Source organism: Limulus polyphemus, unplaced genomic scaffold, assembly GCF_000517525.1.
Source record: "Limulus polyphemus unplaced genomic scaffold, Limulus_polyphemus-2.1.2 Scaffold1037, whole genome shotgun sequence".
NCBI lineage: Eukaryota > Metazoa > Arthropoda > Merostomata > Xiphosura > Limulidae > Limulus > Limulus polyphemus.
Genome location: NW_013666647.1, coordinates 266,225 through 285,701, shown reverse-complemented (window position 1 = coordinate 285,701; position 19,477 = coordinate 266,225). Strand labels below are relative to the sequence as shown.

General features: G+C 33.2%; 1 protein-coding gene across 3 annotated transcripts in view; it reads right to left on the bottom strand.

The window, feature by feature from the left end:
• LOC106461816 (otopetrin-2-like) overlaps nucleotides 1-19,477 on the bottom strand; it is a 59,806-nt gene that overhangs the window by 25,713 nt on the left and 14,616 nt on the right. Inside the window, exon 1 of one of the 3 annotated variants that reach the window (XM_022388894.1) lies at nucleotides 5,391-5,469. The exons of 1 other annotated variant lie outside the window; for it this stretch is intronic. The gene's annotated coding sequence lies outside the window, so the exon portion shown is untranslated. Of the gene's footprint in view, nucleotides 1-5,221; nucleotides 5,288-5,390; nucleotides 5,470-19,477 lie in introns of those variants that run through there. One more of the 3 variants, XM_022388895.1, reaches the window with a different exon arrangement.

Here is a 19,477-nt window from a genome sequence, read left to right as displayed (position 1 = left end):
CTGGATTAGAATATACTAACTTTCACACATTATATCGGCAGCACTAACGTGACGTTTAGGCGGTTCGTTTAACTATTATACGCGATGTAAGTTTTTTGAGGGTGGTTAATGAAAGTGTTCTAAAACGCGACATTAATTTCTTGACGACCTAATAATATAATATTATATTATTACCTATTATAACCTACTATTATTGTACAGTTTTGCATAGTTATTTCGCATTAAATGACAGGAAAAATGTTTACGATTTCCAAAAGTGTGGGTGGTATTACATTGTGCTTTTCAACAAACCAGTAAATCATTCAAATCTGTTAGATGGTAATATTAGTTTAGAATTTGAAATACCTAGCTATATTGAACTGTCTGTAATTAACCTATTATCTAACGTTGATTGGAAATCGGAAAAATGAAATTGTTCGGTTAATCATACATGCGACTCATTTTGTATAAGATAGTTAGTACGTGGTGGCGGCTTTATAACAGATCAAAGTTAAGCATTCACTACTCGTCAAATTAGAAATGGAGAAAGTCAAGAGCATCATTGAGTATGATAGGTGTCAAAAAACGATCATGTACAAAAAACAAGGCAAGGGTACTCCACCATGTACGAAAGGAATCAAAAGTATTGTCATGTACAAAAAAAAGGCAAGGGTACTCCATCATGTACGAAAGGAATAAAAAGTATTGTCATGTACAAAAATAAGGGCAAGGGTACTTTATCACGTGTGAAAGGAATCAAAAGTATTGTCATGTACAAAAAAAAGGCAAGGGTACTCCACCATGTACGAAAGGAATCAAAAGTATTGTCATGTACAAAAAAAAAAGGCAAGGGTACTCCACCATGTACGAAACGAATCAAGGGTACACTCATGTTCGAAAAATATATCTTTTAATTTGTTTTCAATTTATAAGTTGTTAGAATATCAAGAAATGAACGATAAACAAGTTAATAATTTGTTAATATTTGATGTTTCAATACCAGGATCGTTGTTTTATTTGTTTTTTTAGCTATAGTTTTTCTTTTCTTTTATAAACATATTATATAATGCGTACATAATATAATTAATTTTATGAAATGTTGTTGCCAATAGTTTCCAATCTCATTAAAACACTAAACTGGCTTTTCACTGGCCTTACTCGTTTTAGAAATATCGATTTATATACCACGTCCATTGCTTTCCGAAAGAAAACTAATGATATGAATTAATTGAGTTCGGAAAATTTTTTTAAATCACTATATGTTTCCCAATAAGCACACAATAAGTTTTTTTAGTTTCTGGCTAATTTCGTAAAGTGGCAAACCAAAATACCCAAAATTCATATCAAATATTTCTTTGAAGAAAACAACAACAAATGCTGCAATTTATTTAATAATAAGAATAACAAAGACAAATAATTTCTTTCTTTTTTTTAGAGTTAGGTTAAAGCAAGTAGCACATATCGTCCTTTTAATAATACCCACAGACGGCTTTTTGTGGAGGTCCTTCAAGTAATAGGAATATCATTCAAATATTCTAACATCAGAAACCTAACTATACGATACTTGAAAATGAGTAGAAAATGGTAAAATGTTTATGAACGTTACTATTTAGCTGAACCACATGCTAAATAGCAACGTTCATAAAGAAACAAATATCACATGCGAGTGTGGAAAGAAACATCCGTCTAACACTACTGGATAAGATTACCAATATTTAGAAGCAAACATTAACATTAAATGGAATAAGCAGTATATGGTTAGCAGAATTCAAATAATTTTATAAAACTTTATAATGACTGAAAATGTTTAAGACAGTTACTAGTACCATTTATATTTTACAATTGACAGAATATATTAGAAGCGGTAGATCATATAGGATTATATTTAAGTGGCAAACACAAACAAACCCAACTTCAATAATTCGGAATATTTGACTGTAACTGTTAACAATGCATAAACACTTTTCGGGCATTAACAACGTTCATGTTTTATTCACAAACTTCGATAATTCGTAAAATTTGACTTTTTAATTGTTAACAACACATCAATACTTTCCGGACGTTAACAATTTTAGTGTTAAATTTATTCAAGTTAGAAAATTATAAAAACTAACCCAGCTTAAAACGCATTAATATCAAGCTTGTTTTCATCACGTAGAAGTTTTTAATGAATACATAATCATGCCTGACGCACCACTGAATGTATAAAGGGAAAACGTGTACTTTTCTGTTTTATAAAATAATAAAACTTCTACAATACATAACAGATTTTCTCTGAATGTCGTAGTGGTGATACTGGAAAAGAAAAGGCAAATTTAACTGATTAACGTCTCATTATGCAGGTGCAACTCCTTAAACCTTCCTTCAAAAATAAAGACATAACAGACAAGTCTGTGTAAAATTTGATTGTGCTTATATTTAACAATAATAACAACATCCGATTCAAGTAACCTATGTGTTTAGAGCGACATTATTTGTTTACCTTGTCATCAGTAAAGCTAATTAAAATATACTTTTTTTTGCGTTTCTGCTCATAAAGATTAAAATACATTGTTTCATCAGTTGGGTACCGCCTCTATCAACGATATTTTCGGCCGTAAACCCAATAATATTCCACAAGGTTCGACCAGTTTAGGTGATTTCGGTTAGTACTAAATACGTATTCTAAGCTAACAATGCCAAATATTCTTTACAATAAAATTGTAATAATAAGAGACAGATGAAAATAAAAAATAATTATAGTCTATATACTAGCTAGTATAAATCAATATTTGGTTTTAGACCCTATATTTCAATTCACGTACTTGTACAATTCATAAGTACTTATGTAACCAGGATACTGTGTCACTTTAGAAGAGAACATATAGCCAAATAGAATGTGCAAAAACACCAAACTTGACAAAAAATACAAACTCTGAACAAGTAATGTTAAGAAAGGCAAATAAAAATTAACGTAAATCTAATTTCTATTAACTTACTCCCATACACAGTCAAAGAACATATACCAATATGTATAAATAAATGTATATATATATATATATATATCCTCTGGGCATGGCCTGGTGGTTAAGACGCTCGATTCCCAATCTGCAGTTCATAGGATCGAAACCCGTCGCCGAACGTGTCCACCTTTTCAGCTGAGGAAGAGTTATAATGTGACAGTCAGTTCCATTATTCGTTAATGAAAGAGTAGTCCAAAAGTTTGTGGTGAGTGACGTTGACTAGCTGCATTCCACCCAAGTATATAACTTAAAAGTTAGGGACGGCTAGTGTACATAGCCCTCAGGTAGCTTTCGCGAATTTCTTCAAAATAAACCTTTTCCTCTGTACAACCATTTTAAACCACACTAATCCAATTCTTTCACACAAGTCTGCTAATCATTTAATAAAAGGATTAATACATAAATCACTAAATAAACAAAAATTAATAAAGTTTGACGATATTCTATGGAAAAACAATGTGGCAAATAAGCACAAATAACCAATTGTGTAACTTTGCGCTTAACAACAGACAAAGATATCTATAAAAGGAAGAGTACAAAAATCTTCTGAATAAACAGACCGAGAAACTTCACACAGAAAAACTTTCTTGGGCAACATTTGAGCCTTAATTCTATTGGTTATAGCTATACAGTCGTCAAATGTAAACTTTCTGTGTTGAAATAAAAACAATGTCCTAAAATGCATGCGTTTACTCATCACATCAGAGCCCAAGTGTCTAAACACTTTTAGAACCTGAAACTCAAAGGAAAATTTATCGAGGAAGAAATAGTCAGATGAAGCTGATGTGATACACTTACAGCGACACTAACCGAAATAATTGTGTGAAGTTTGATAGCGTACATAGAAACTATACAGCAGAAGTTCAATAAAGGGGATAAAAGGGCAAATGTCATGGAATCAGTTGAAACAGATTTGTAATCGGAGTCGGTATTTTCAATCTTAACCGTTCACCTTATGCAACACTTAGACTAAAAGCTCCATTTAGAAGCAACTAAGTTCATGCATAGTCATCCCTATTTTAGAACGGTTGAAAAGGTGGGTGGTAATCAGTCAAAAACACCAGCCGCCCATAAATAATGGCACTAATTGTCACGGTTATAAAGTGCGGAGTGTGTTCAGCAGCATATCAAGGCTTCAGCGCTGATCTTTTTCGTTACGCAGCCTGACATGTTAACCACGAGGCTACGTCCAGTTTTAACAGATAGTAGCCTAGTAATGCTTATTTTAAGCGCCTTTGCCAGCAAAATGACTAAGTATAGATGCTATTTTTCGAGTTAGAACTAATAAACAAGTTTGACACAATGGTATAGCTAAACAAATCTAAATAAAACTGATCAAAAACATAAAATCAAAGCGCTATGAAACAAATAACATTTTAACATTTCAGTTAATGCAGAAGAAAATTTCTGCCGGTACTGAGTGGTGGCATGATTTTATGAACCGAATTATAGTTCATTTGTAAAGTATTTACTATTCTGTTAAATTATGAAACAGTTTTAAACATCAAGGGATTGGGGAAGGGGTAGAGAAGCGTGCATATTCGCAATATGCATACTACCATAGTTTGATCATTACCACAATATTGCTGTTGGCATTCAATAATCACACCAAAATGTTTTGTTCTCTATCATAACAAAAAAGCTATAAGACCATGATATATATTAACAAGATGAATAAAACATCATTACTTAGTGTCTAAAACCTGATAAGAGGCATCATAAACGATACACCAAAACAAATGTATGTTATACTTTAAAAAAGTATTTGTATTGATAACGAAAGAAAGATCCATCGGATATTAAATAAATCTGACAAACAATAAGCACTCTGATCCAAAATTTTATGTTGACAACAAAAATAGATTAAACACTAAAAATGTTCGGTTAATACTTTGGGTTAAACGCTTACTTTGTCACAAAACAGTAAGACATTTCATATACCAAGTACGTTTGGTAAATAAATACTTTTCGCTCGGAAATTACATTGCTAATCAAGCTTAAATGTTCTAAATTCAACGACTTGCAAAATTCATGTTATTGTTTGGAACTTCTTATAAATTATTCGAAATCTATTCAATATATATTCACTCTTCTTGTCCATGAGGAGACATATTTACTTAAAAAGATAATTCTGTAACGTTATCTACACTGACATGAAAATATGTTTTTTTCAGAAAATTTTACTGGTTAAACTAAAATTCGTTATCACCAAATTAATATTCCCAGGAAACTTCTCTCACCCTCGGAGTCAAACGAATCGTTTTTCTTTAGAAGGCTCATGGCTTCTTTTATTACACTAGTTCTACTACAAAATAAGTCAACAATAACAGCAGGCTTATTCGAAATTTCACATACTCTCCTTTTATGTCCTTATGCACGAGAAAGATTTTAAAAAAGCTATTATCTTACATTCGAAGCCTTTTTTCGTTTCAGAACACCAGTCTTCCAAATGTCTCGTTTACTTTAGTATAGCTGTCTCTAACATTCGTTTCTCAGGAAATGGGGAGTGGAAATCCTAATCATTTTTTTAAAGGTTTGATACTAGTTTTGTATGACGTACATCCTTATTCACATTAATGGCTTACAAGAGTGTATACAATATTAATCTATACCCCAGGCTAATCACTAAATCATTACTAGTGAGACTGTTAATAATTTTGACCTACAAATACGATACAGTCCTTTGTAATGATAACCATACTAATATTATTGAATTATTTAACTCGTATATATCATACCCAAGCAGTGAGTGAAAAATAATTGGAGATTATAATGTCTGCGGCACACATGGAATTTAAAGCGTGCTTAAATAATGTATATTTATTAGCAACAGGAGTTTCAAGAAAAGAACACAAATCTAGAGAAGTTTTAAACAAATTTGTTTACTCTCAAATTTTGAAAAATGTATTTTAAACTAACTGTAAGGTTTTTTCAGCTGATAGTCACGACTAAAGCCAATCAAAATGCATTAAGAAAAACGACTGCGAGTCAAGCCCGTATTGGATGTTAGAGATTCATAAAATACACTTACTTACAACACACTTTTGAAGCACTGAGTTGAAATAACTGCTGTATGCAATCTATGACTTATATACATTTCATATGAAATCCTCTGAATTTCTCTCTGCGAAAACGGTTTCGCATACAAAAAAGGCCGAAATTAGATTATTGAAATATTTCTTATGACACAATTGCCGTCAGTCCGTAGAAGATATAAATAATCCGATTTATGTTATATGGGTTATTTAAGACATCAAAATATGTCCCACGAGTTTTACACTAGGGTTCTTCAATCAACCGCATATACAAGTTCAAACACTCAAACTTATTTGTTTTTTTTTTCTGAATACTGATCCTGTGATGTGACAGGTGAGAGCTTGAGCTTTATAAATGCAGAAATGTATTCATAACACTTTTAACCTGCACAAAAATGGGCAAGATAAGAATTTTTCTGATTTTCAGTCTAGTTCAAACTATCGATGTAAAAACCATTTCCTTGACTGAAAGTTCAATAGCATTTGTCACCAAAGTTTGTTAAAAGTGGTAATCAAAAAAGGAGTACGTCTGTCATAAGTTTGTTTCTTGCTAAGCACAAAACTACACAATGGGCTATTTGTGATGTGCTCACTGCGAGTATCGAAACCTTATTTTCAGCGTTTTAAGCCCTCAGACTTACTGCTGACACACCCACGGGGGGAGGGGGACTGTAGACACCACGTGATCTTGACTCTGACTGAGTGAAAAGACAATTTTTCTCCATCACGTACAGACTTTTCACAAAACGTCATAAATCAATACATAAAAGAAAGACCACAACACGTGGTTTTGAGACTAAAAGACGTAGATTTCACACACACACACAAAATCAGGATGAATGAGGATGCATGTTCGTTTGACATCAATGTTCTTCCCTTTCTTCAGTTTGTTTGTATTTTTGTTAACAAACGTAATAATAATAAAAAATTTCATTGTGGTAAACGAAATAATAATTTGATCAAAGTAAGAGTTTTTCCTTCCCGATTTGTAAAAAATCCTTACGTGATAGAAAATCTGCGTAGCTGAATTATAGAAAATCCGTTATTAAAACCAAAACAACTTTTATATAAATTCGCAGGCCTGTGTAATCGACTACTGTAACCACTTGTTGTAAGACACATTTCAAAAAATTTGCAATGCAATAAAACACACCTTTTAACATAAACATGACAGAGATTATTTTAATGGTGCTTGGAGTGCAAACTATGGACAATTATCATGAAAGACTCGAAGTGTGTGTTTGTTTGTAATTAAGCACAAAGCTACACAATGGGATGTCTGTGCTCTGCCCACTACGGGTATCGAAACCCGGATTCTAGTGTTGCAAATCCGCAGACATACCGCTGTGCCACTGGGGGGCCGAAGCGTGTGATGTTCTTCTATAGCCAAGTTTCACTGTTTTAAGTTCTTAAGACAACTGAGACACTTGACCCTGCTTGTATTGTTCTGACAGTACAAACAGCGAAGGAGTGTAGTGGTGTGGGGATCATCTCTGTTGTAAAGATTGGACCTTTTGATTCCCTTCAAAGGGTGAATTCTTTATAAGACTTGACTCGTATAATGATCAAACTGAGATTTTCATAAGATGAAAAATTCCCCATTAATTAAGGGCATTTACATCTTAATTGAAATGATTACTGACAAGCATAAGATAACTCTGTCAGGTGGTATTCCTTCATTTTTTTAATTATTATTATCGTCATTATGCTTATACCTTACGAACTTTTCCTCTGTTGTTTAGTTGAACTGCCTCCATTTTGCCCAGTTACTTTTATAGCTACCATAAGGAGAAACTTATCCAAAAGAAAAATAAATAAAAAGTTAGGCCACCTGCCCAAAATATGTGAGAACGTGCTAGATTTGCTAGCTTGTAAGTCGGGATATGAGCACAGTTTCAAACACAGTGACCCTGGGATCCCGAGGAGTGCCAGGAATAAAATATTTCATGCCGGATTTGGGTTCAGCGACCTTGAACACCTACCTTCACACTCCATCATGCCTAAGAGACCTTCTGGACGCTTCTTGGTCCCCACTTGGTACGAGGACTATTCCATATAGATAAGGACACTCTCCGAATCACCCGAGTCCGAATACTAAGTTTGGTCCTGGCTAGCTCCAAAACTGCATAAGTTCGCGGAAAGCAAACAAATTCTCACTCAACAAACTCAAACTATAACCTTTACAGAATATGTATGAACCTTTGAAAGTGAGGATTTTATAGTCTATGATATGGAATACCTTATAAGATGTAAAAAATCTTGGATTATCATGTCCATTTTATATTATTATTATTCAGATAATTTGAAGCTTTCCCAATTTTTATAACTCTGGACGCACTTGTAAGAATCGTGGAAACTTTCCTTGTCATCAAAGAATAGCGCAAAAGAAAACATCATGGACCACATTAAATCAGTAAATACAAATACTAACTTAAATTAAGTTCATTTTGTAAGCAATTAAAACTGCGACACTTCAACCTATAGGAGCGGGCCATCTTGATAAAAATAGAGTAGAATTACATGTATTATAATTACTAAAGAGGAGTTCCGACATATTTGTTCAAAGATTTTGATTTTTTACTATTTTTATTTTGTTTACAGTAGTATAGGGTGCTTGAAAGACACGATGTGCATTTAAAAAATGTCAAGTTTCACTACAATGTTAACATGCTCCTAATTTCGAATAGCATTAGATGGCAGGTAAGATATGAAATATATAATATTTTCTCATAATTACGTACATGCCCAGTTACTTTTTATACGAAACTGCAGACTTTCTACGAAAACTGATAATCAAAATGAAGTCGCTTTTGTTACATACGACAGAAGTTAATGCATGATTGTTCTATCTATACTCAATGGTGTAATTGTTTGTTTTTTAGTACAAAACTATACAATAGGTTATCTGCACTCTGTCCATCACCGTGAATCGAACCTCGGATTTTAGAGTATGTTTGTATATTTACCGCTGATCCAGTGGGGACATAAAGTAATGGGATGATGGGTGAGGACTAATTGAACATGTATTTAATATTAAAGCAAGATTCACTGAAGAAAATTTGAAAATTGTACTAAATCTGTTACTTGGGTGGAAGTTTTACATTCTTCTTGGAAAATTGCTTGCAAAGTTTGAGAAATTAAACAAATTCGTTCTTGCTGAAACAGTTTGAAATAAAATGTTGAACAAAACTAAGGAATAGATAGTATCAGTTCACAATGAAAACCATCAAGTGATAATTTATTGCCTTCGTGAATTGTGAGTAAAGTGAATTTTGGTGATTTGTGTTTTTGCTGTTCACGACAGTTATGGAGCAATTAAATTTTCAAATATTTTAACAAAATTTAAACAGTTATTTAACTGTAGAAGCCTATGGATATAATATATGTTATTCATCAAGGGTCACTTTTAAACTTCTTTGTAGACAAATGCCATCAACACCAGGGCTGAATGTGGCACTTAGAAATTAAGTTGTTTTTTATGAAGAAACCACGCCTAAGATAGACTTGGATCTTCAGTTCATCTGAAAACAAATAGATATGCTGACTGCAGTCATCACATTCAATTTCTACGTGCAGGGTATTTAATATTAAATTTCTCTTACATTTAAAAAAGAAAAAAACATTTGATATTCTAACAGAACATGTTTTCATATACTCTCTCTCTACACACACATATGTATATACATGTATCACACACACACACACATATGTATATACATGTATCACACACACACACATATGTATATACATGTATCACACACACACACATATGTATATACATGTATTACACACACACACACATATGTATATACATGTATCACACACACACACATATGTATATACATGTATCACACACACACACATATGTATATACATGTTTCACACACACACACACACACAGAGATATGTATATCCATGTGTGTGTGTGTAGTAAAAAATTACTGTAAAAGCTACGTTTTGACACAAATATTTATGAGTTATGCAATACTCTTAAAACACTGGTATCATTATGATATATACCAAACATGCATAAGTGGCTGAACAGTTAAGAACTTAAGAGCCACATCTAATATTGCTCCATGGAGCCCATGAGGTCAGGTTGCGCAACCCGTAGTTTATCCCTAGAAAAAGTGAACTTACGTAGATATCAATAAATCTGGAGACAATAAATCAACGCGGTAAAAATTATTGTGTTAAGTTATGTGTTAAACGTTATATAAAAACTGTTTTTTTTTGTAATTTGATATTTTTTATCAAGAAATAGTTTAGTTTGTCACGTACGAAATGGAAATTCATTATATTTATATATATATATTTGTCAAAACACCTAAAGTGTTTGTTTCAGAATTTGTTTCGTTGTTAAGCATAAACACAATATGCTATTATGCAATGACCACATTCCAGGGATCGAACTTTGAATATTAGCGTTTTAAGCCCTGATGCTTACCACTGAGCCACCAAAGAACCTACACCTGAAGTGTGAATATTTTATTATGCTTCGTAAATTCAAATAGAAAAGTCCAGCTGCACGTTTTTAGTACGAAATGTTATCAAAATATATTTAAAAAGGATACAACATACAGTGTTTCTATCAATCATGAAACTACATATTGATAATTTTTATACAATGTCAATCTCTAGCTCAAAGATTATTTAGCAAAAAAAAAAAAACTCCCAGTATGTAGCGTAAACACAGCTGATTTCTTTAACCAAACTATCACAGAACTGTGGGAATGTATAGAAAATTTTATAATAACTATGGTATTGCAATGTGAAAAAAATAAACTTTTATGATAAGCTAGGGTAAAATATTTGTATGTTGTGACTCACAAACACCGAATTCACATCGGAATATTTGAAATGACGAAACAGGCCATATTTTCGAGGAATATTAAATTATTGTACCACTGGAGGAATGATCATTTGTGGCAATGACTAGAATAAAAACAATTCTGGCATTATAACTGAACAAGTTATTTAGATAGTTTTTATAATAATAACGTCTATTCGCCGTAATACTAGTAAGCTCAATATGGGAACAACAAATGTTCGTAAATCATTTAAAGCTATTAAATAGACGTTCGTATTTGTCACTCTGTCCAAATGTTGCCAGTTTTCTGAGAAAGAAAAAAGTAATATCAGCGATGCACGACTGCCATCTGTTGTTAGCGTTCGTTAATATAAATTGTAAAGTGTTAATGTTAGTTTACTCGCTAGTACACTTGCCAAGGCATACAAGAGAAATAGCGTTGGCATTGCAACATGTCGTACTAGTAATATGCGATGTTTAGGTATATTTACCTTTATTATAATTATCAGGTAGCACGCACAGTTATGTTTGTGTATTTATATAAATACACCTTCAATGCATTATAATTATGAGGTAGCATGCACAGTTATGTGTGTGTATTTATATAAATACACCTTCAGTGCAGCGCTACCGCTACTTTTGAAACTATTTTTCATGATAATTTGTTTTTGTCAATGGATAATTTAGGGATGAAAAACAGAAATTAATTGGTAAATGATAGTACTCTATTGCTACAATATCAAAATACAGACTTCTCAGAACAACCTATCTATATTTGTGAACGATAATAGGAAAGCAGCTGACAACCATACAGCCTTCGGTACATTCAGTGATAATACTTAAAGAACACAACGTCAAAAAATAAATGAATATGACGACAGTAATAATGATAAATGATATAATAAGTTCACGACAGAAACTGCATCACATAATACGTTTGACTGTTTTTCGTAAGCAAAATGCATTGTAAATATAATTATATATATATATATATATAATATGTTATATATATCATGATCTATAATAATATATATATATATATATGTCTGGGATTTTAACTAATTACCAGACATGAAATATAAACTAGCTGGTTCATATGAATATCTTGTATTATCAATTGAAACGTATTAACCAAGAAAAGTTTCTGCTTGAATTGACCAGCTTAGGAATTTAATAAAACATTTAACAGTACTTCTAAAATAAAGTTTTACATAAAAAAATAATAAACCTTTTAAATTAATACTAAATATAACAATAATATAAGCAAATACAAAGAACGCTTTATATATACTTTACGTGGTATCATGGGCGCCCGCAGAAATTTTTCCACGGAGGCAAAATAGTGTGAAATTGTGAAATGAATAAAAAAAATTCATATATATATATGCTGAAAGAATAAATAAAAAATCGTGATTCTTATTCCCCACCCCCACTCCCCATGCGTAGCATTACGTGACGGATAGCCATCACTGCAGATCGAATCAGCTAAATATGTGGGGTAGCATAAGCGAGCCTAATTAACTCCGAAACAATATACATATAATAATTATATATATATATATATATATACGTATATAATTATATACATACAAACTATATAATTATACAAAATATAATTGTATACAACATACAAGTGATTATAATTTACATTTTCTATTAAAAACGTAGCGAGTAGAGCTTTGCATTGACGAAAAATGGAGCGACGCTACTTGCAATCGTTATGAATTTTCAAATGTAGCGTCAATCCACTAGTCGCTCTTAGAAACATAGCGGCGCTACACACAGCTCTGCATGTCTACATGTATATATATATATATGTTTCGTAATTTTAACATTTTCTACATTTCTGTAATGTTTTATGTTAGTGATTATACAATAAATAATATACGTGTATAGAATATGCATAAATGTGTAACTTAGTTAATTACCAAATTTGTGGAAATGTCTATGATTAAGCATTATTAGTCTCCACGAATTACGTGTTTAGACAGTGAATCTTTTCAGACCGATATATTCAAGGTAAGGAAAGGGTTATTACCAAACAAAATATAAAAACAGCACGGAAACAGAATACGTACGTATCCAGTACCAGCGGTTTGTACAGTGCCAATCTATGCCGTACAAGTGAGTGAAGAATCTTTATCTTATAAAATCGTTTTTTTTTGTTTTTTTTAGTTTCGTTGTGTTTCATTTGATATCCCTCCATCTGATTAATTCTGACCAAGTAACCTAATTTCCTTATTTCAGCAGAACTCACAAAGCTAAGTGTGAAAAACTGAGACCCATATAACGTTAATATGGCCTAATTAATTGACGTAAAAGTCTTCTTTTTCCTTTTTTTTTATCAAGTGCATTATTACATTTCACTTATTTCTATTCCAGTAAGTACAGATTATGATAAACTAGTTTCTGTTGTTCATTATAGCTATGAAATAGCCATCCATTGCAATTATTACACGTATTCCACTTTGCACAAATGTCTCAGATATATATATAAAGTTTATATGATAAAAATTCCCCAATATCTAATTTGCCAAATACGTATCTGACAGTTTTGCTCTGCATTAGTTTGTTTATTGAATTTCGAGCAAACCTCCTCGACGGCCATTTACGCTAGCCGTCCATAATTTTGAACCACTCACCGTGGATTACTCTGATCGAAAAGTGGATTTTGACTGTCAATCTTATAACGCACCCATAACCCTAAAGTATGGGATTAGTTTTCTTTGTTTTTTGTTTCTGTAATGGGGCAAGAATCACGGATCGACAGTCCAGCATACACTAATCACTGAATCATGCCTGGCTGAGCAGTTCGTTTTTAGAAAACGTACATAACAAGGTCCCTAAACCATAATTCTTACATTTCTAGCAAAACAAGTCAGTTGTAAGTAAAAGGGACACGTGCAGTTTAGTTGATATACACACAACTCATATGGTCTTCAAATCTTGTGCTGTTCAAAATAAGAACTGTCTATAAATAAGATAGAGGAGAGATTGTCCATACAAGATACTATTAATATTAAACATATCTGTCTGGGTGTGTAAAAGATCAAATACACTTTCACTCTAAACAACAAAAGCACAAGGAAAGGTAAATATATAAACTTTTAATAGAAATAATGAAATCGATATTGTGTAAATAATACACAGAACTATATAAGGTATTTTAATCAGTAAATATTCATCAATAATGTTTAATTCACGTTGATGAGAATAGCATCCTTAACTTCTACTCGCTACATGAGATAATTTATCATTCACTATTCAATCTAAAACTCAATATACATCGCGTTTTCCTTAATGTGTCGCCCAGACACGCTAGATCGATACATATCAAAACTAATTATAAATTGTATAATCGTATTCTAAACTTATAACACTCCATCTAATGTATGTGCAAATTTCATATCTAAAATTCTGAAATTCAGTCAGTTCAGTCCAGTTATTGAAAAGCATTAACAGAGGTACAATTGGAATTTTGTTGATTCAAAAATGAAATAAAAAACAAATTAACAGAAAACATCGATGATAAATTAAACTCTTTATTCTCAACCTAAAACAAGTTATACTTTACTTTGAATTACATGTAATAAACCACTATGAGAAACATCATTTTATAACTGCTTAATCGCGCACGCACAGCTCCACAATGGAAAATCGGTAAGTCTCAAGACTTATAACGCTAAAAACCAGGTTTCAAAACCCGTGGTGGGCATAAAAGAAATAGCCCATTATGAAGCTTCTTCCTTAACAACAAACTCAGTCGTACCAGACAAAATATCTGAAAAATAAAATCACGTTTCCTGCTAGCGTAGATTTAGTTATTGTTCTTTCAACCACCTGGATGACGTTATCATTAAACACTTCTGATTTTAGCCTTCCTGACACTTAAAAACGCTCGTGCAAATAGTGTGAAATTTGCTTTACCACCAATGAAACTTAAAAAAAAATTATTTGCTTGAGATTTCACTTCAACAAGTCAATGAGAAGTGCTATACCTATGTGTAACTTCCAAGCTCGTGTTTACAGTTTAGTTTTATATTACTTTTCAAGGTACAATTCTAAATTTAACCCTTACATTCTGTCTCGGGAACAGATTTCTGCTTTGCTGGAGTTACAATAAAAGGACATATTCGTCACATGTCCAGACAAACAAAGTAGAGTTATTATTTGGAATAAGTCTGACATCAACAAAATGTATGGCATTTTAAATTATACAAGTAAGTTTAAAAAATCATATTTTGGTCCAATCCAATCTACACATACGAAAATAGATTATTCAATTATATTGGTCTTAACAAAAGATGGCATCATATGTATGGTTTACCCAAACACACAAAGAAAGTACATCACAAAAATGTATTGTCTCCAACTTAGAAATTGTACGTCTAATATGACAAGTGTTTTTTTAAACACTTTTCTCACTGAGTTCAATTTTGAAGAGTACGCTCTCAATAATAACAGCTTCGAATTCTTAAACTTTAACAAAAATTTCAAGTTTGATCATGAACTTCTCTGCACTAGGATTGATAGTATCACTGAATGAAACAACAGACGAAGTCACTGTTTCAATTTTCCAAAACACAGAGACTGTTAGTGACTTCCTTATATTGATCTTTAACAACCTCTAAGAATTCGCATAAATATAATCCGATTTTCAGTTTAATGGAGGAACTTGGATTAAATTTACGGTCTAGCTGTGGATATTTAGTTCCCTGACACCCTCTTCTTTATACATCAGGATTCTTTATACATCAAGAGAAAAACATGGCTCGTTGTCTGATTTCAAACCTTTCTTTTACACACGCTATGTTGACGATACATTTTTAATGCTCCGAAATCGTGTTCAGGCTTACCCTTTTCCCGACTACCTAAATCCAAAACATACAAATGTTAAACTCACATGTGAATTTGAAAACCAAAGCAGCCTTCCTTATTTGAATACGATAATTATATGACCTGTTTACTATTGATTGCCATCATAAGCTCACATTTACAGTTTTACACAGAAATTTTCGGAATTTCATTTGTGAATTATTTAAACAAAATTTACTAACTATCTTTATTACTACAACTTATAGCATTGTCAGTTCCGCCCTTGCTTTCACCTCAGATTTTAGTAATCTCAAGAAGACTTCAATGTTCAGCTTGTTGATACAACAATCAAAAAGACTGTTACAACTAGTGAATAAGAGGGAACTGAGTACAAACAAAATGTGGAACTTCAGAAGCAATAACTCCTTTACTTTATAAACTGGGGAACTGTTGAATCAACATCTCATAAACCTAAATAAAACTATTTGGTTCTTGTTTCTCATAAGCTCCACTTTGTGCCATTTTTCGCAGTAGCTTCAAATTAAAAAACTTTGTTCAGAATTAAAAACAGGATCAAAGAAAAGTGCAGTGCTCATTGGTCGTTAACAGTTACAGATGTCAGGCTTAACACAAACATGCTGCATTGGTAGTACAGAAAATCAATTATAAAGACGCTTTCACGAGCATTGTGTACAACAAATTTAGCATATATATCTACGCGCATACGTTTCGTAATGGTCCAATTTCATCTATTGATTTTCGAAATATTTCTTCACAGTTCACAATAGTGTTTCATTATTTTTGTGATTTTGAAAACTTGCATACTGTAGAATCAAACAAAGCTCGTTCTTCAAACATTTCTTAAAGAAATTTACAGTTACAAACTAACAAAAATATATTTGGCTTAACTTTATTCTCTGGCTCAGCTAAACTAGAACACCCATGCAAAAGGTAATCAGGATGACAACCTACCTTCAATTCTACTGCAAATAAATGGACAACAGTGAACTTGTTTGAAACTCAATTCTCCAATTAACTATATTTAAACTTGTTGGAAAACATATGCACTGCTTCCTTGAAATTTTCTTTTAGTAGAGCTTACAAAATTATCAGCTTACTTTTGTTTTCAATTCAGAATCAACTGATATAAGAACTTTACTGGGAAATATGCACTTTTGAGCTTGTTGATTCAGTAATTCAGTCACGACTTAGTTTTTAATTAGTTATATAAAAGACAGAAAATAGAAGGTAATGTTTACTAAATGGTAATGTCTGTGACAAAATATCCTTAATAGCGAGAATAACCAATTGATGAATCAAAACAATTCTCAAAGTTGTCACTTCGAACCTATTATATCCATTAGGGAGTAGATGTCACCAACATCCAAATGACGCCTCATCATTTTGCTTAGCGGTCTCCTTGAACTTACACATGAACATCCTTATGATCTGCTAGTACCATTATGGGATATGCCTTTTCATGCAGGCAATGCAAATCATCTGGATATACTTCGAAATTTTCTTAGAGGCCTCTCTTACAAGCTTTTAACTCAGTCTGATGGATATCATAGTTCTCCAATGGGTCAAAATGTCAGTACAACTAAGCTGTGATAGTATCCCAATCACTGTGCTATTCTTTTCCAAGTGTAATGAACTGTCAAAACTCAACATCAGGCATTTTATCATCTGCTCTTGAGTCCAACGTTCTAAGCAGTGACTTGCCTAAAGTTTTTAAAGAAGCTCTCAACGTTTTTCCATGACTGCACCCTGGAATACCAGAGGAGAAATCTGCTTCACATCACTCACAGGGACCCACAGTTATAGAAACAAGACATCTCTAAAAGTGTCTTGGGCAACACCAGTTTCAGACACCCACTGTGTCAGACCCACAGGATATGGTTAGTGTCTACATTCAGATGAACCTTTTATTCCTGATCCTGAGTAGAAGAACGATGTGATAACAAGGATGTCTTCCAACTCTGAATGACCCCAGAGTTATCCATGACCAAAGAGCTCCTAGCAGCATGCATTTGATCTTGAAAAAGCACTAGCCTGCTCAACAGGTTATTATCTTCACCACCTGGCAGTGAGATAGTTCCAACCTACGACACCTTCAGTTTCCTTTAGTTAGTCATAAGTGACAATGACCAGTGTTGAGATTGGAATGTCTTTATTGGCGACGGTCTTGGTGTTTTATACAGAACTCTCCACTTAACTATCAGGACTTCTAGCCCAAAATTCACTACTTTGACCATCAATCATCCGTGCCTTCTGTGAGCCAATTGTAATGTTCTAGGGTAGAACATGTTCCTTCTGTAAGGCAAGGGTAATGTTCTGGGGTAGAACATGTTCAGTAACCTTTGGGGTTTCCAGCCTGCAGTGTTTCTTCGTGAATCTGAGGCTAGAATCAGCAAAAGATCTACGTCCAGCAGAGGACTTCTAAGCTTCGCTACTCGCTTGAATTGCAGTGTACACTCAGCGTCAAACTCCCGAAACTTCTCCCCTTGTACAAAAATCCTTTGTCTGAAAACACCATTTCAAAGTTTTATCAATGTACAAAACTTATGCTACGCAAGAGTATAAAAAACACAGAGAAGTACACCTGTCAAAAATCGGAAACAAAATCTTATCGATACCAAAACTTCACCGTATTACTTTACTCTATAGTATTTTCAGTTGTCGTTGATGTACCTATCGAGTAGTAATCACAAATAGCAGGACGAATGACCATAATATGTATCATGAGATAAAAGCGAAAACCTGGCTTGACTGAGTTGGAAAAAGGTATTTGTTTGATTTGTTGTGAATTTCGCTGAAAGCTACACGAGGGCTATCTGCGCTAGCCGCCACTAATTTAGCAGTGAAAGACTAGAAGGAAGGCAGCTACTCATCACCACCCACCGCCAACTCTTGGGCTACTCTTTTACCAATGAATGGTGGGATTGAATGTCACTTTATAACGCCCCCACGGCTGAAAGGACGAGCATGTTTGGTGGAACAGAGATTCGAACACGCAGATTGCGAGTCTAGCTCTCTAACCAACTGGTTATTGCCAGGCCTTAAGGACAAAAAGGAAACAAAATACAAGAATAAACAAATTAAAATCGATGTTTATTTATCAAACAAAAAACGTTGAATACGATATGAGTATAGAACGTCGGATGGTGTGTATATGTAACAGAAATGCTTTGGAATTCTGCATCCGTTCTCGAGATATATTTGTTCTAGATATTATATTTACAGAAACATATAACGTCATCCTTCTTAGAGCGCATTTACCAGCTGCCTCCTCCTCTACTGCTAACTCAGATAGCTCTCGGGTATGTTTGCGCAAAATTCTAACAAAACTAAGTTCAAATTAAGCTCTCTCTACTTTCACTTTGGACAACCATTGGTGTAGTGTGCGCTTACCGCCAAGTCTTGGGTTATTCTTGTTAGACCGAATAGTATGATTTGACCGTCACTCTTATAATACATTCGCGGCTCCAAAGCGTAAAGCGCGATTTTTTGGAATCTAAGATCTAGACTAGAGTACTGCATGCTAACCACTGGGCCGCGATCGTCCTACTCCTGAACTTAAACAATTAACGAAATCCGAAAACAACCCTTATCAACATCGTCTGTGAAAGGCGTTGACATTAGCACACGGAATAAGTTCAATACAGTACTGCATTAAGAAAGATTTCCCATATGTGGAAGGCCTTAAGCGCTCTAAAAGCACATATAATGGAAAAAAAATCAGATATTTCGAAAAACTAAACACTTTACCCTTCTAAATCAACAGTGTAAGAAAATCAAGTACTTTTACTCTTGCCTACATGTATACAAACAACTGA